The following is an 18,675-nucleotide window of genomic DNA, read 5'->3' as shown; positions in this document are numbered from 1 at the left end:
TTAGCCACTGTATTTTAGAGTATCTTTGTTATGGCAGACTAAGGTGTACCCTAACTAATATCAGGCTGTATCTTCCCCTTGGAGATTAATGGGGGAACTGTATATTTTAAGTTTTTGAGGTGTCCTACTATTTCAAATCTTATTTACTGAGGGAATCCCCTTTTTGTGGGACATTTGTTGATAATTACTTATTTATATCAAAAAGACAACTTTAAATTAAATGTGTTCTTTGGAGAGTGCTGGAATCTGGGAACCAGGGGCAACTATGGAGTTATCATTCCTAATGGCAATTAATAAGGTGCATGATACCATCCACGTGCAGCTCCAACTCAGCTTCTATTGCTTTCTTCCTGGAAAAACAGCCAGGTAGTAGAAAAAGCAGGAGCTTGGGTAACAAGCTTAGACTGGAATTAAGACTGGTGATCTTGGGCATTCTTTTCACTTCTTCAGGTCTCTGTTTCCTCATTTGTAAAATGAGGATACCATTGCCTACCTCACAAGGTTGTTTGGATCCTGCATATAACGGTGCCTGGCATGTAAGTGTCTTCTTCGTTCTTCCTGTTCCTTTCTGCCTCTCTTCACTCTTTTTCTGCAGAGACCAGCATGGTGTACAGGACACAGGAGCATTTAAACATACTTACTGACTACCTTTTCCTCATGAAAAATTTCCATGAAATTTCTGTGAGGGTTTCACAATCTTTTTAACAAAGAAATTCACTCTCAGGCCTTCTCTAAATATTCCCCTCCCAAGTCAAAGTCAAAGTCAAGATCAGTTCGATGAATGCTTTTCCTTATATTATCTGAATTCTGAAAGGGGCCAAATTTAAAGCAGGGTGGGAGAAGGGGAGGGGAAAGAAAGACAATATCAAGCAAGGCTTAAAAGTCACAGGGAAAAGTATTAGCTCCTTTTGGGCTACTAAGTAGGATACTAAGGAAGAGAGGTGACTTGTGTCCTCATCTTTCAAGTATTTGAATGGCCATGGGCAAGTAGTGAAGAATCAGATCTGCTTGTGGTTTTTCTAGTAAAGCCAGGATGATACGTTAGAACTCAAGTTAATTAGGCGTATTTCAAAGTCAATGACTTAGCAGAACTCTCCTTAGTTTCAGGTCTGCAAATTAAGGGGAAAAGCAATAAAAAAACTGATCCAGGAAGACTCTTCCATTGGAGACTCCATGAGGGTAAGGTTGGTGCCTTCTCTTCACTCTTCTTCTGCAGAGACCAGCATGGCACTCAGGGTACAAGGATCATTTAAACATATTTGCCAACTGCATTTTCCTCATCTGCAGGGTCAAACTTCTTGAGGGAAACTTTTATTCTTTAAGAATTTTGGGGGTATGAGCATCAGAAACCAACTCTAGCTATTTCAAGGATAGACGGAACTTATCTGAAGGATACCAGGGAAGCTCATCGAATCTGTAGAACAACCAGGCTTTGAGAAAAGAAGAGCTGAGGTAACCCCAGAGACCTCAGTAACAACAGCCACTGGCCAGCTATCTAGAGTGCCTCCATGGTGTGAAAGGGAGTATGGTTGGTCTAGTCTCAGACAGGGCCAGTGGAGCAGGAATGCTGGGAGCCCATGCCTGTGATATAGAGGGTGGTACTAGAGAATGGAAATTTAATGTGAACCCAGAAGCCCCGCCCCCCACCTCTGAGCTGTGTGTTAAAGACTTTGGATGTCAGTTATCTTCTGTGCATAACAAACTATCAACAAAGGGCTTAACAGCAACCATTATACTTGCTCACGATTCTGTAGGCCAGCAATTTGGGCTGCGCTCAGCTGGGTGGTTCATGTGTTGGTTTCACTTGGGGTCATTCTTAGGGCTGCAGCTACCTGTAGCTCAGATGATGCTAGATGGTCCAAGAGGGTTTCACTCACCTTTGGAAGTTGGTGTTCATTACCAACTGGGAAAGCCTGCTGATATTCCATGTGACTTCTCATCCTCTAGTAGGCTAGCCTGCACTTCCTCATGTGGTTCTCTCAGGGAAGGGATAGGGAGGTACGAGCAAAGGGCAAGGGCAGACAGGAAAACAGATGGCTCCATACATATTTGGGAGGATCAGGAGGTAAATTCCTAAGGGGATCAACGTTCATCAATATCTATTATATGCCAGGCCCAGCCCAAGGCACTTATTAAAAAGATCCCATTTTCCACCCCAGTAGTCCAGTGAGGCAGGCATGATTACTTACCCCATTTTACAGATGCAGAAAGGAAGCAACTTGCCTGAGGTCCCAAATCTCGTAAGTGGCAAAGTCAGAACTTGAATTCAGATCTGTGTCTTTCAAAAATCTTTGTTGTCTCTGTTCCCCATGGTACTGTTGGCTCTCTCCTCAGGGTGGAAGGTAGCTCTTGTGCCTTCATTTGTCCACTAACAAGAGAGAAAGTGGGAACTCTGGGTTGGTAGCTGAGCAGGAGAACTGAACTGAGAAGGGAGGTAAGCAGGAAAGGGGGAGTGTCAAGGAACCTTCAAGTGCTTTCACCTCCTTTGCCCATGCACAGGGCGTTCTTTGGGTTATTGTTTATAAATTGGGGCAGTTCACCTTATTCTCTGAACTTGGTAAGTGCATAATTACCATCTGACAGTCTGACAGTGGTTGGAAAATTCATTCTCCTTTTTTCAATTTCTCAAGTTCCATGTCCTCAAGAAGTGAACATGGATACAACATGCATTAGTGATTATGAGATTTGGATATGAATTCAGAGTAATCTGGGTTCAAGTCCTGGATCTGCTCCTTATGAGCCATGTGAGCTGAAACGTCCTTAATTAAAACATTAAGATAAGAACTATATAAACATGTGGGGTCATTGTGAGGATTGACTGAGATAATATATAGAAAACACTTAGCCTTGTTAATGCAATAAGCATTCATTAAATGCTGGAGAAAAATTGTTCTGGCTTAATCATGTACTAGCTATGGGATCTTGTGCAAGTTTCCCAGTCAGCACAGGCTGGACTACACTGCTATAACAACAATCTGAAAACATCAGTGGCTTTCCACACAGTGGAGAAATACTGCTGGCTCACACTACTCGTCCACTAACGATTGGCTGAAACTTGGTTTCTCCACCTCTCTCTGGGACCCAGGGCAGCCTCTCTCTGGAACACTGCCAGCCTCTGTAGCAGATGGAAACCACGAGCTGGAAGACATGTGTCATCTCTGTCTACTTTTCATTGGCCAACTCAAGTCATAAAGCTACTCCTGAATTCAACAGTGCAGGAGTGGAAAAGTCCTCCTACAAGAAGGGTAACCAAAGGAAGAGAAATTATTATCTTTTATCATAAAATTATATGATTTACTGACTATTTATCTTGAGACCTACCTCCTGTATTGTTTGGCATGTAATAGGCATTATTGAATGAGAATATTATCATTACTCCATCAAGTGTTCCTAGGCCCCTTCTCTCAGTTTGGTCTGAAGAAGTTTCAGATCCCAAAAAGTCCAGTTGTGCCTTATTTAGCCCAACATCTGGAGCGACTCAGCTGTACCACATATTTGTTCCTAAATCACTGAATTGCTCACTGAATTGGCTGCCAAGCTACCTTTTCCAGACAGGAGAAGAGGAAAAACTTACTTGCAAAGAAAAATAGAAGGTTCCTCTTGGCCAGGCTGAGGCCTCTTGTGGAAATCAGCCATAATAAACGGAGAAGATTTGTAACAATGAGGATACCCCAAACAGAGTTAAGTTGAATTTCAGGGGATTGGCAGGGTAGAGCTGGAGAAATGTCTTCGCATCAGAAGGCTATCATCGGCTGGCAGTATGATCTCAGATCATATCCTTCACTTCTCTGTGCCTCAGTTTCCTCATCTGTGAAAGGGGGTGATGGTGAGAATAATGACTATCTTTCACTGAATGGAAATGAGAATAAATGAAATAATATGTGTGAAGAGTTTTTACAAACTACGGAAACCATTCCATGATGGTTTGACAAAATGGCTAAACAAACCAACAAACAAAAGTTAAATTGAACAAAAATGTGACATCATACGCAAGATCTGATTATAACAGTAATTTGGTAACAAAAATGGAGATAGTTGTTGAGGCCCCAAAGCATGAAACATATTCCCAGTTCTTAAAGATCTTAAAAGGGCTGTAAAGAAGACAAAGTTATATTACTGAGGTGTGTGATTTACTGGCAACCATCTTATGCTATAATTCAGCATTACTCATGGCCGACTACTTTTCTCTCTAGAAAACTGGGTGGAGTGTGCAAACACAAAGACAGAGCATGGCCTTCTGGAACAAAACAAGACGTCCCGAGTCTTGGGGTGAGACCAAGAGATCAAAGCCCAGGTGGGCTGCTTGCTTTGTTTCTTGGGTGCCATTTGGTATCGTTTCCGTATTTCACTCAGTCAGCGTTGCTCAACTTCCACCCTCTCCATCATCAAAAAGTATTTTTAGGCCTTTTCATTACAGGAAATCTTTGGCATTGCTCTCAGGGTTGGTCAGATGGGGGAACATGAGTTTTCCATTGTTAGCATGTCTGTAAATAACAGCTAGCAAATGCATCTTTATATCTTAGAGGGCATCTTTACTCTCATCTAAAGCTGCATCTCATAATGGTGGGGACTAGGTCCCCCATCGGTGGGGACCAGAACAAAGTGCAAGAAGGTCCTTCGCTAGTGTGACACTGGTCACCTCCCCACCAAGTAGGTGGCGCCCTAAGAACTTTTCCCTCCCCCTCGAAGACATTCCCAGATCCATCATTGTTCTTGTCCTTATTATTTACACTGCAAATATTTAATCATGTAGTACTTGCTCTATGCCAGGTACCGTTGTATGGTACTATGTGCTCAAGGTGTGTTAACTTATTATACTGTCATAACAACCCTATGAAGTAGGTACTTCTTCGAATCACCTTTTTCCAGAAGGGGAAATTCAGACACAAAAAAGGTTAAGTAGCTTCTCAAAGGTTGCTCATCTCAAGCTGTTATAAAGATTAAATGAGTTGGCGTTTGTGAAGTGCTTCGCACAGTGCCTAGCACACAGTAAGTGTTCTACAAGTGTTGGTTAAGTAAATCTGAAGAGCTCAGGACAGAGTCAGACCTCAAAGAGCTGAGCACATTTGCGGCATGGCTGGGGGCTAGAGCCTGGTTTTTAGCCTCAGTTCTGTCTCTTTCTTGTAGGGAGATCTTGGCCAAGATTGCTTAGCCGGTTAGAACCTGTGGTCCTCATCTGTTGAATGTATCTGATGATGGGGTAGACCTTTCCCTGGCGAAAATATTGGTGGCTATGTAACATATGACAGAAAGTGAATTTGTAAGGAATACAGCTCAAGAATTTACAGTCAACATCAAATATTTAGGGGTGAAGGCCTGCTTGTGCCATGGAAGATTTTCCCCTATTGAATTCATAAAGGGGCTTATTTCCTAGGCACGAGATTCCCTAGGACCTCATAACCCAGAGGTGGTGATAACAATAAAGGCATAGTTCAAGGGCATAGAGAGCAGAATTAGTGTGGAAAAGTTCTTGAATGTTAACTGCAATAGCATTTGACAGGCCAGAAAGCCTAAATTCTCTTGGGGTCTTGGGGGCAAAATTGATGTTGGAAGAGCCTGGTGAGGTGGACAGACCAGGTAGAAAAGTGGAGAGGAAGTTGATGAGGAAGAGCCAGCCACTAGAATGGCAGAAACGTGGATTCCCCAGTCACCCATCTCGAGTGTGACATTGGCTATTACAATTACCTCTGACAATAGGTAACACTGAGTCCAGCCCCTCTATCATCTCATTTCAGAGGCACAACAGAAGTTAACTGACCCCCTTTTCACCCCCGCTAGATTTGACAGATGGTTGAAGGGAGGCTGGGAGAGGTTAAGTGGTTCCTCCACCTTGCCTTCTCCCAACCTTGAAGTTGGGAAGTATTTGAACTTCGGGTTTTGAGTTTTCCATACAGACTTCTTCTCAGCCCTCCACAAATTCACGTGATGTGAACTTTTCCATTTCCCTTCTGACTTTGGAAAAACTTCTCACTTCCTTCTTAAACCTGACTCTACAATATCAGCCCTTCTTGAAGCACTTCCACAGTGGGGGCCAGTGGGGGGAGTGTGTCTCCCATGCCCATGTTTCCACAGAGAGAGGAACTTCCACTCCACTCCCAGGACAGAAATATATGACTGAAACACTTCTGTCACCCTCCATTCTTCCTTCTTTCCTCCTGGAAATAGAAGTAACTTTCTCTGGCTGGTGAGGTTGGGGAGGGGTCTTCTCCCGAGGGGGATGAGGGGGCAGCAACAATTATTGTTCCCCTTCAGAGCAGACTGGTCTCCCGAAGCAGCAGATCTGTGGGTCAGGGCTCTGACCAATCTTCTGGGAGGTGGTTTATCCCAAGCTCTTCAACAGAAAAAGATATTTAGAATTTCAACAAAGTCTGAGAAGCCTCCACATTCTCCAGCGTGACTGCCAGAAACAATGCTGCTTTCACTATTCTGACTGAGTTCTTTGTCTATCTCTCATTTGAATCTGAACCCAGAGAGGGACCAGCTTGTGTTTAATTGTCACCATTATTGTCTGCAACACCAGATGCTTCGGTTTCAACATTGGGTAACTTTCTCCTTCTCTTTGGGTACCACTGTGAGTGTGTGTGTGTGTGTGTGTGTGTGTGCGTGCATGTGTGTGTGTACACGTGTGCTAATTTTTAATAGTAGTCCTCAAGAAATATGCATTTCTGTCGGATTCCTTTGTCCTGTCCATAGTAATTTACTATTTAGTCCGCAAACATCTATCGGGTATTTGCATTGCACCTGGTTTTGTTCAAGGAGCCAGGGTTATAAAAATGAAAGACCCATTCCCTTCTCTGAGGACCTACCAATCTGGTGGGGAGGCAAACATGCAAACAGGCAAATATAAAACTTTGAAATGGTTGCTGAAGTGGAAATGTACTGAATGAAACAACGAGCATCAACAAGGAGGACAGAGACAAGAGGCCCTCATGGAAGAGGGAGCTCTAAGCAGGGAGGTGAATGATGAGGAGGAATTGGCCAGGTGGCCAAGTAAAGAGAGAGCCTCCTTTCAGGCCAAGAATCACATACTAAATTATGGGATACAAGGAAGAATGGGGTGGTCAGGAGCCACTCGCAATTCCCTGTGGCTGGAGTTGAACTGCCAGGTGGAGAATTCCAAAGAGCTGCAGAGAGAGGGTAGGGCCAGTTTGTCAGGCTCCATCATTTCCTGCTAAGGATCTTGAACTTTATCATGTGAAAAAGTGTTTCTCAAACTTCCTTGATGATAAGCGTCACTTGGTTGACACTTGATAAAAATTTGGATGCCCCAGACTCACTCCAGAACTGATAGAGGACCTTGGGATCAACTAGCAAGCACCCTGGTGATCCTTAGAATCAGGTACGGTTTGGAAACACTGCTGAGCCATGGGTTTGGGGAAAAGGACTGGCACGGAGAGAATTGCATTTTCATGAAATCAGTCTGGTACATGGAAGATGCAATGGAGGCAGGGTAGCAAAATTGAAGGTCTGGTGACAGGTGGGATCATGAGAACCTGATGGGGAGGGGGAGGGCACAGTGGATGGGAGTTGAAGAGGACTTTAGAGTACTAACCTAGCAGTGTCTCAGATTCATGCACTTTCCTCTGAAATGAGTGAAGGAAAAGTATCTTCTTGATAACCTGAAGCTCTAATCCCCAAAGTGATGGTATTTGCAGGTCATGAGGGTAGGGTTCCCATGATGGGATTAGTGCTCTCTGAGGAAGAGATACAAGATAGCTTGCTGTGAGGGCAGAGTGAAAAGGCAGCTATATTTCTGCAAGCTAGGAAGATGGCCATGGCCAGAGCCTGACATGCTGGCATCCTGATATAAATTTCTGTTTGTTGAGCCACCCAGCATGTGGTATTTTGTGTAACAGCCTGAACTGACTAATATGTTACCTAATCTTCCTTATTAACTTTGTACCCCTCTGGGTAGCAGGAAAAAAAAAATGTAGAAAAAAATCTAGTAATTTCCATATGATTCCCCAAAATTCTATGTTGCCGGGGGGGTCTCTCTCTTCTTGTCTTTCAGCAGCATCCAACAGAGTGGACCATGCCCTTTCCTGCAAACACTTTTTTCTTGCTTTCTTTTACATCACATCCTGTAAGAGTTGTCCACCCTGCTTGTTCGTGCCCACCATGGCCTCTCCAACTCTATCTTTGGTTGAATGCTTCTCTCACATTTTACTTTGACTTTTGAAATCTGTCTTGGATCCCATTTTCTTTTACATCTTCTCTTGGTGACCACACATTTGCTTTAAATACTATCTAAATGTTGATGCTTTCCAAACCTCTTTCTCCACCACTGGCCTTTCCCAAACACTCCAGACTCATGGCCAACTGCCTGCTTAGTGTCTTCCCTGCATGCTCAACAAACTCTGCCTGTCCCCAGTCTTCAGCCCCCTCAGTCAGCTGTCTCAGTCTCTCCATCTTGGTACAAGGTGCTACTAGCTTCCCAGCTGCTCAAGTGAAACCCAGGCGATTTCCTTGAGTCCCTCCTCTGTCCCTTAAATTCCATGTCAAATACGCCAAGAAATTCTGCAGACTACTTCTGAATATTCCTCCTTTCTCCATGTCCTAGACCCACTGTTCTCAGACTTGATCATGCAACAGGATTGTCTGGGTGCCTCGTAAAAAAACAAATTGCTGGGCCTCATCCATCCTCAGAGCTTCTGAGTTAGTAAGTTCAGGGTAGGCCTGAAATTGACGGTTCTTTCAAAGTTCTCAGAAGATTATGCCAGCTATGAACCATACGCTGAGAACCACCATCCTATAATATGTCATCAACTTACCAAGTCTTCCATTATCCCTCACCTGGACTATGGTAACAGTTTCCTAATTTGGATCCATGTTTTTGCTCTCATTCTTATTCACGGACTTTTTTCATGTTTTCTGTTTTCACGGTCCTTTTTAAAAATATCCTTCTAATATTTCAGAAAATTCCAGCCTTGGAAGCTCCACTGTCTAAAGTCAGAACCTAGAAAACAAATTCCTAGCTTCCTTTGCTACGAGGATGTAAGCTGGTGACCCAGGCTTTGCCATTCAGAGACTTTGATTCAGTGGTGAGAAGACTGAAAAAGGAAGGTCTGTGCAATGTTTTTTATTTTTGGAAACAGAATAGGCAATTGACTTGGGGGCCTGCGAGTTAAACATGCTCCAGAAAAATCTATGAGCTGCCCAATGTGTTTTTTAAAATAAAATTCTTTAGAAGAAATAAATTTAATAAATTAATTAAAATAAATACAGAAAATGAAAATAAATTTCTTTCTGTTAAACCAGCCAGGGTAAGCTTTGTCATTTGCACCCAAGAACTCTAAGTGATACACCTTTTTGGAATCCATTCCCCCGTTCAGTAGATTTCACACACTGATCTGTTTCAGTCACATTTAAGGACAGACCATGTCCTCACCTTATTTCTCAAAGCCCCCTGGGACCAGTCATTTTTTTATGACTCTCGACTCATCTTATACTACTGTCCTCCTTGCCCAATTTGACAGAATGTCACCAGCCATTGTTTATTTCCTCAAACATGTCGAGCTTATGACCACCTAAGGGCCTTTGCACAAGCCGTTGCTTCTGCCTGGGTGCTCTCTTAGAATCGTCACATGACTTTTTGTTAGTTATTCAGAACTCAAGTTTCTTGATATAAATGACATCCCAACAGAAGACTCTTTTCTAACTACACAGTCTAACGTGGCTTTGTCTTTTGCAGAACAATAATCACTCTTTGATATTTTTCTTACTTGTTAAATTGTTTATTGTGTACCCCTTAAAGAAGATGAACCGTGAGAGCGGGGTGTTGTATTTGCAAAGATTTTCTCCCCACCGACCGCTTGTCTTTTCATTTTCTTAATGATGTCTTGTGAAGGACAAACGTTTTTTAGTTTGATGAGGTTTGACTTATCAATTTGTTCTTTTAAAAAACATATTTGTTTTTTATTTATTTTGAGAGAGAGAGTGTGTGAGCGCAAGTAGGAAAGGGACATAGAGAGGGAGAGGGAGGATCCCAAGCAGTCTCAGCACTGTCAGCACAGAGCCCAACTCAGGGCTGTGTGAGAACTCAGAACCGTGAGATCATGACCTGAGCTGAAATCAAGAGTCGGACATTTAACCGACTGAGCCACCCAGGCGCCCCTCAGTTTGTTCTTTCATGGATCATGCTTATGATGTCATATCTATGAAATCCTTGCTGAACCCAAGGTCTTAAAGATTTTCTCCTGTGTTATCGTCTAAATGTTTGATTGTTTTAGCTCTTACATTTAAGTCTGTGATCAATTTGAGTGGATTTTTGTGTGGATAGTGGGAGGTAAGGGTCTAATTGATCTTTTGCCTGTGACCCTCCAATTGTCCCAATGCTGTTTGTTACAAAGGCTATCCTTTTTCCAAAGAATTGCTTTGGCACCTTTGTTGAAAATCAATTGGCCATCGATGTAAGAACAAATATAAAGATTTATTTCTGGACCCTCAATTCTGTTCCATTGACCTGTATGTCTGTTTAGCGATTTGCTTTTGTATCATTTGTCTCTTGCATCTTTCTAGAATTTATTTTGGTTTGTTGCATGAGGTTAGGACCAAAATGGAGTTTTTCTCCCTCAAAATGGCTAGTGGATATCTTGGAATTGTTTATTGAGTAATCCTTTCCTTCTCCATGGATTTGTTATGCTTGTGGTTAAATGGTTAAAATGGTTAAATGGTTAAAAAACGTTAGAAACCTCCTCTATGTTACCCTGACTCACCCCATCTCTCCCTATCCAGCATTTAGAAGCCCCTAATCCTGTATTCTGTTTAACCAAATGACAAAAATGGTCCCTGTCTTCAAAAGAGCTTATGTTGGCAAATAGGAAGAGGACGTTGACACGTTAGAATAATAAACACGGAACAGATATTTGCATTGGGCCTCAGAGAGGGTTAGTCCATTTGTGCAACAACAGAACTGAAGGGATTCTCAGGGGAGTTTCATGTTTACTTTGGGTGGGGTTGTGGACACTTAATCTTCAAGTCACCCAGCCCCTGCTCAGATTGTTTCTACCTGTTTGTCTGACACTACCTTAATCTTCTGGTTGTGGGGTTTTAAAACACCAAACAACTATGAAGTTCTGCGGGGGGTCTCTCCCCACTTCAGCTTAGTTTAAAAGTCCAACATTCTCCTCAATGAAGATACTGAAGACATATTTGTAAAATTTCCAGAAGATTAAAGGCTGAGAGGAGCATCTTGGTAGGACGGGTGATCCGTTTTAAGGTTCAGTGGGTCTGGACAGATTGGAAAACACAGTTGAAATCAAAGCAATAAAAGGAAATTGAGAGGAATGTAAACTGTATTTTGTCTCAAAAAAAAAAAAAATCAATGCCAGAGTGAGGGAGTCTTAGTAAAAAGAATGAAATTTTAGTCTCCTGAAAGCTCAGTGTGGATGTATTGACTCAGGCTTGTTCTGTTTGCAAGGAACAGTAACATACGTGAAACTAAGGGGGCATAGAGAGGAGTTAAGGAATCAGTCACAGGGAAGGGATGCAGGGAAGGGATTCTAAGCACTCTGTGACCAGGCTGCCCCGGTCTGGCCCCGTCGGCCTCTCTGGTAGAGCTGCACCTTACTTGGGTCAAGGTCAAAGGCACCATCACTACAGCCACCACCACTGCCAATAACAATAAAACAAAGGAAATGTTGAAAAACACCCTAAACTTGTCCAGATTTCCTAGGTCATCAGGCACTGGGCTCTTGGTAGCTCAGCCTAAGAATTAACTTGTTTTATTCCTTTTACATTTTATCTGTGACTATGCCTGTCCTGAGATTTTGAGGACAATGGCTACTTTATTTTTTATTATTTTTATTTATTTATTTATTTTGAGAAAGAGAGAGAGCACACGAGAGCAGGGAAGGGGCAGAGAGAGAGAGGCAGAGAGACAGGATCCCAAGCAAGCTCCACACTGTCAGCGTGGAGTGTGATATGGGGCTTAAATTCACCAACTGAGAGATCGTGACCTGAGCCGAAATCAAGACTCTGATGTTTAATGGACTAAGCCACCCACGTTCAGCTCAAGCTGAGCACCCAATGGCTACTGTAGAAGGTAGAGGGCATAGAAATAAAAGACAGAATTGCTTTCCTCCCCCTTTCATTCTCTTTCCCTCTATAAGGACATTAGAGCAGGGGCGCCTGGGTGGCTCAATCAGGTAAGTGTCTGACTTCCGCTCAGGTCATGATCTTGCAGTTTGTGAGTTTGAGCCCTTCATCAGGCTCTGCTTGCAATTCTCTCTCTCCCTCTCTCTCTCCTCCTCCCCTGCTTGTGTTCTCTTTCTCAAAATAAATAAATAAACTTAAAAAAGATAAATTAGAGTCAATAAACCATTGGCAATTTTGTTTAAATATTGAGATGCATTTTGCAACTTGTCTCTACCTATTATGGAAGGAATTAATGAAAAATTCAAATTTCAGGAGAACTTTATACTAAAAGAACCTTGTTATGCTAAAATACGTTTTTAAGATTTTTATACGTGCTGTGTTACAACCTTTTGAAATCTAATGCACAGTAAAAAGTTTATCCTTTCATTAAATACGTTTCTACAACAGTGGCCTTTGAATCTTTTTAGTGGTGAATTATTTGTTTAAATGTGAAATCCTAATGGTTATCTAGTGTTGTGTAACAAATCACCTTAAACTTAGTAGCTTACAAAAATGACTGTAGTTTATTCATTCATGATCCTGCTCATGATTCATTCATGAGCCTCATTCATGATGGCTCAGGAAGGACAGGATCGCGTCTGCTCCCTATGTCCGATGAGATGGCTCAGTGAGGGGCTTACGAGAGAGCCACTTCCAAGGTGGCTTCACTCACCCGGGGGCACAAATCATGCAGGGCCCTGAAAGTCACTTAATGGAAGGAATTTGACTTTTGCTTTTTGTTGAGATGGGAAACCAGTGGAAGACTTCGAGCACAACAGTGATATGATATAGATTGTGTGCTCACAAAATCAGTAAAAAGGGGGTGGCACCAGTTAGGAAGCAACTGCCATAACCCAGGGAGAGAGATAATGATGGTTTGGGCCAATGAGGCAGTAAGGGGAGCTGATGTGATTGGATCTGGGTTAATACTCATCTCTGCTTCCTTCTGCTTATATTATGGCATTATTCTGACATAGGAGCTTAATTTGGGTGTAGGGTTTGAGGTAGTCATCAAGTAGACAAAGGTTTCTTGAACATTCATTCTTCATCTCATGCTCTCACAGTGTAGAAAACCCACTGGAAACTCAAGAAGTAGCTGTAGTGTTGACTGAACAATGAACTTAGCTCAGGTGATGCCTGAGCTCCCACTGGTAAAGATACTCGTCTTGGCCCCGTCCTCTGATAGGAATGGGACACAGATGAGCGCCTTTCTAAAAATTTTTTTCCATGGGAAAGCCAGCTCTTCCCCAGCCAGGAGCCTCCCAGCCCCTGACCAGACTGCACTCTTGCAAAGGTCAAGAAGCGACCTTTTGGAGTCACCACCTTCCCCTCACAGCTGCCCAGGGCAAGCCCAACAGACGCGGGTTGAACCGAATCGAATCCCATCAGCCTTCACGCTGGTTGGAGTGCTGTAGAGAGAGATTCCTAAGAATAGACCCAATTTTTGGAGGCCTCCAAGTGCTGGCGTATCCTCCTGGGCTCCATTTGGCTTTTTTTCTTTTCTCTTTTTCCCCTGCGGGGAGCCCCTGTGTTCTGCAGCTGTTACATCAGCCGGTGCCCCAGCTGCCAGATGAGCAGAACAAAAGATGTGACTTGGTGACTACTCACATCTGTACTTCTCAAAAGCAAACAGAACAGATGCCCTTAGCAACGGGGCTCTCCGGCTCGGGGCAGGGGAAATGTACCCTGAAGGGGGAAGTTTCCCTTCTCAGAGCTGACAGAGCCACTTAATGATGGCAAGGAACATCACGAAACAGAACATTAAACTTTGATGGACTGCAAAGCCTCGGAGGTTTAAGCTTCGAGTCAACAGAGATGTTCTAATCTATATAAACACTCTGCATGCAAATTCCGGCACGGCTTTGGATCTTATTTGGATGGTGTTTTTCACTGCCTCCCTCAGGAGAGAGGGTTCTGAAGGCAAAAGAAGATGCTGTGGTTTTCTTACGAGGGTAAGGAGTGCTTCTTAGGAATTCCTGGCCTTGACCATCCCGCCTTCTGGCCTGTGCCCCAACCTGGCTCTCCTGGGTCCTACATTCATGGCTTCTTCCTCATCTCCACAGTGAGTGAGTCAGTCACTGAGTGGCTTCCCTGCCCTTGGCCTGAGTCACCTTCTCTCTCCTGAAGGCTTTCAGGCCAGAGCCCAGCTCTGAGTGACAGATATCAGAGTTGGAGCGGGAATATCCACTCAATAACAACAGCTGCAAGTCAAACTGGTTATCTACTGTGGGTTGGACACACACGCCTACGCCTTACCCTTTCATAGGATCCCCCGAGGTACAGACAAGGCAACTGAGGCGCAAGGCCGTAAAGTCAATTGCCCTGATCTCACAGGCATCAGGGGCAAAGCCAAGACTTGCCCAAGGCGGTCTTGTTCCCAAGCGTGATTCCTAACCATCATACTCCCAGCTTGCCTGGCCTCTGGTCTGGAGGATGGAAAGAAGAGATGAACTGCTGAGAGGCGGTAAGGAAAGGGAAGCAGAGCTTTTCCCCGTCTACACTGTAATTCACTTCCGCCATCCTCAAATACTGCAAACTTATTTTTGTTGTTTTTTGTTGTTGCTGTTTGTGCAGGGGAGTAGCACTTCGGTTTCTGTCTGGGCCTCCACTTCTCTCCACGTGGCTCCATTTCTGGCTTCAGGGGTAGCACCTGACCTAGACCTAGCTGCTCGAAATGCTGGTGACTATCGCATGACCATCTCAGGCCGATCAGAGAGGCGACAGATTGGACTGAGGGCTTCTGCTTGCACCTGCAGGGCAGCGGTCTCCCTATTTTCTCACTAATTGTAAGTCAGGGAAGAGATGGACTTGGCCGATGTTGGCAGCCATTTGGAGACCGTGAATAGGGATCCAGTCGGAGAACGGAGTCAACACGTAAAGTAGAGCCAAGTCAAGAAAGTGACACCAGAGCCTGACCTCATCCTTTGAGCATCTGAACCAAGCCATGCACTCCTCAGTTATGTGTGCTCATAAAATCTTATTTTTGCTGATGTCAATTTGGGTCAGGCTTACTCTTACTTGTAACCAAAAGAATCCTAGTGGATCCATTAAGCCTTCAGTGAATGTGTGGTTTGTGCCACAGCCTGGGCTATAACTGAGCAATTAAGAAGGCCCTGAGTCTATGCGGGGAACTCAAGGGCTTGGGCAGAGCTGTGGCAGCTTGGGGCTGTAGACCCGGGCTCTGTACTGTACTGTGTTAACAGTACAATAAACACTTGTGTGCCCTTTACCAGGTACCAAGTACTGTTTCAAGTGCTTTTATCCCTATCAGCTAATTTAACTTACCATTATCTCCACTTGCTTTGTTTTTTTTTTTTTTTTTAAAGATGGGAACTGAAGGCACAGAGAGGCTGGAGAACATATCCAAGATCACACAGCTCCAGAAGTGGGAGTGTGGTGGTGCTGGGTTCCAAATGCTGCAGTCTTGCTCTGGGCATGCTCTCAGTATTCTGCTCCACTGCCTGTCATGACCAATGGCAAGGGAGCAGAGGTTCCCAGTGCATTCACAGGACACAGGAACATTCTTGCAGAATACAATCTCTTAAAAAAAGAAAAGTCGTATACTTTAAAAAATGAAATACAGAAACAGGAGTGAAAATTCAAGGACATTTGGTTAAGGAAATTCTGAACCACACAGCTAGAGACAAAGGCTCTCATTCCTTTGGTTTTTCCCTTAGACTTACTGATTCCACACTGAGAGGAACAGAAAACAGAGGGCCATGGACAAGCACCAGCTTGGCCAGCTCTGTGCAGAGCCACTGCTTTCTCTGTTTGCCTGTCTGTCCCTGCCTCTTGTCTCTAGGGTCTGCCCTTTGTAGACCCTGGCAATGGACCACTGAGCACTCCTCAGTAAGCCCTATCTACCCCAGTTTTAGAGGGAGCCTCCTCTACAGCTGGAGGGAAGGCCTTGGCCCAGCTTTATAGTGACCTGCCCTCACCAAGGCTCAGACTCCATCCTGCCTCTGCAGCTAGTAGATGCTAAGTGCTGAATAATTAGAGAGGGGTGAGCTTTGGGCCCCTGCTTTGCTCACCAAGGCTTCCCCATGCCAACCTCCTCATTGAATCCTAGGTCCCCTTGTTCCCAATAACCAAAAACTGCCTTGTGTTGAGCTCAACTATGTGCCAAGCACTGTCTTAAGCACTTAGCATGCACTTACTCATCAAAACAATCTTATAAGGGAGGAATTATTATTATTATTACCATGTCTCAGATGAGAAAACTGAATCTCTAAGAGACCCTTTGAGGGCACACAGCTGGTATGTGTTGGAACTAAAGACTGGGGGATGGTTCTCTACCTGTTGTGCACACACCCCTTGGGTAGTGACTGTCTCCCTAACTTTCTGCTGCTGTGATGTGGTCCCTCCTTCTGGAACCACAAGTGTTGGCAGTTGCCTGAATTGCCCCTGAACTGGCCCAGCCCTTTGGAAGGGTTGTTGGCTATTCCCCCATCATCCCCCAGCTTAGATTCAGATCACCTCCCTCCCCCAGCTTAGATTCAGAGCAATCTTAGGTGGTCCTAGTTATCTCCAGGTACATGCCTGGCACTTCAGGAAACCACTAAGTCTCACAATATCTCAAATTCTGCTGCCAGGAGAGGCTGTGCTGTGCCCTTGAGTTCTTGCACTGTTCTCTAAGGTCAGTGAGTTTAGCCCTCAGGCTTCATTTCCTCTTGTCTTTTGGGGCAGGATCGGGGCATAGTGGAATAGGAGCAAGCAGGACTGCGTCTAGGATTCTCTCCTAGTGTCTGTGGAATGGCTCGTGGTGCTCCAGATGGGTCACTAACATGAGGTGGCCTCTGGCCCCAGCCTTGGAGCTCACTCTGAACATGATGGTTTGTACCTCTGGAAAGACTCAGAATTCCAGAGCAGTGATATTTCCTTGGCTGGGTTTGGTGGGGATCAGCACTTCCAGCCAACTCTTGATTATCTGTGTGAGAAGGGAGAGGATAGACCATTGACATTTCCAAATAAACCTGGAACTTATTCTGGCCAACAGCTCCAAGAGTCCCCTGCGTTGGACCTCTTTCCAGAGCATCTACCAAGAAGTCAGATCTATGGACTTGGCTTTCAAATCCTCTCCTCTTTTCTTCCCTCTCTGTTTTGCTTTTTTTTTCCCCCCTCTGTGAGACAGAGGCCTCCAACACTGAACAAGGAAAGAGAGGAGAGCAAGAGGACGGATGTAGCAGAGTTCTCTGTTGTAAATAAAGGAAAATCAAACTCAAACCGGCTCAAATGGTGGAAGATATTTATTTAGTTATATGAATAACTAAAAAGTCTGGCGGTTAGGATGACATCAGGTAGGGTTAGCTCTAGCAACTGAGATTACCAGGGCCATATTCCTCTCCTTCTGCCTCACACATGTGGGCTTCATCCTTAGATTTCTTTTATATGGTAGTACCTTGGCAGTTCTAGCAAACAAGCTATGCTCTCATGCTAGCAAAAAAGCTATGAAGTGTTAGACCTGATGCTCTTGGAGGTAAGATATCATGTCTTTTAGTAGCTCCTATACATCTTTGAGGAATATCACCCCCTCATTGGCTTAGACTGAGTTATATGATCTTCCCTTAACCAATCATTGTATGCAGGAGGAGGCTTTATCCTTATTGACTTAAGCTAGTTGGAGTCTATCCCTGGATATGGATAGATATTCTATCCAACACACACGTACTGAATACCCAAAGAGGAATCAGGGTACTGTTGGCAGGAGAAGGACCAGATGCTGGGAAGGCAATGGGTCAATATCCATCAAACTTGATCCACAGACCACGTTGATGGCACGTAGGAAACAGTTCAACCTGACAGTAAAATGGGATACACACTTTTCAAAGCCCTTCGCCCTCTTTTCCTTTATTAAATCTTCAGGACAATCTGTGCATCAGCTGCAATGGCCATACATGATTTTCTATGTTTTATAGCTAAAAGGAGGCTTAAAGAGGTACAGTGACTTGCTCAAGGTCACTGGCCGGCTATATTTGGCAAGACCTGGACTTGAACCCATGCTCTTTCTCTCTCCATCACACTCCAGTGGGAAGCTGGGAGCTAGTACAGTGGGGTGAGCTCACTGAACAATGTCATCATCTACATCCCTACAAATGGATTTAGTTAGAGCAGAGAAAGGTTTAAGGGCTACGGACTGGTAGTTCAGACACAAAGGTTACTAGACGATGTGAGGTGGGGCTAGCAGAGAGTCTAGAATAGAGGGTGTGCATTAGGGAAGGTTCGCCAAAGAAACAATGGAAAGCTGATTGATGGATGGATGGATGGGTTTTAGGAATTAGCTCACACAGTTATGGAAGCTGAGAAGTCCCATGATCTGCCATCTGCGGGTTGGAGAACCAGGAAAAGCTGGAGGTATAATTCAGTTTGAGTCTGAGGGCCTGAGAATCAGGGGTTAATGGTACAAGTGCTGGTCTGAGCCCAAAGCCAGAGAACCAGGAGGCCCAATGTGTGGGGGTAGGAGAACATGGATGTCTTAGCTCAAGCACAGAGAAAGAATTTGCTTTTCCTCCACTTTTCTGTTCTATGCAGGCCCTTAACAGA

This window comes from Panthera uncia, chromosome B1 (genome assembly GCF_023721935.1).
Source record: "Panthera uncia isolate 11264 chromosome B1, Puncia_PCG_1.0, whole genome shotgun sequence".
NCBI lineage: Eukaryota > Metazoa > Chordata > Mammalia > Carnivora > Felidae > Panthera > Panthera uncia.
The sequence above is the reverse complement of the archived record's forward strand: the minus strand, read 5'-3'. Positions refer to the sequence as shown.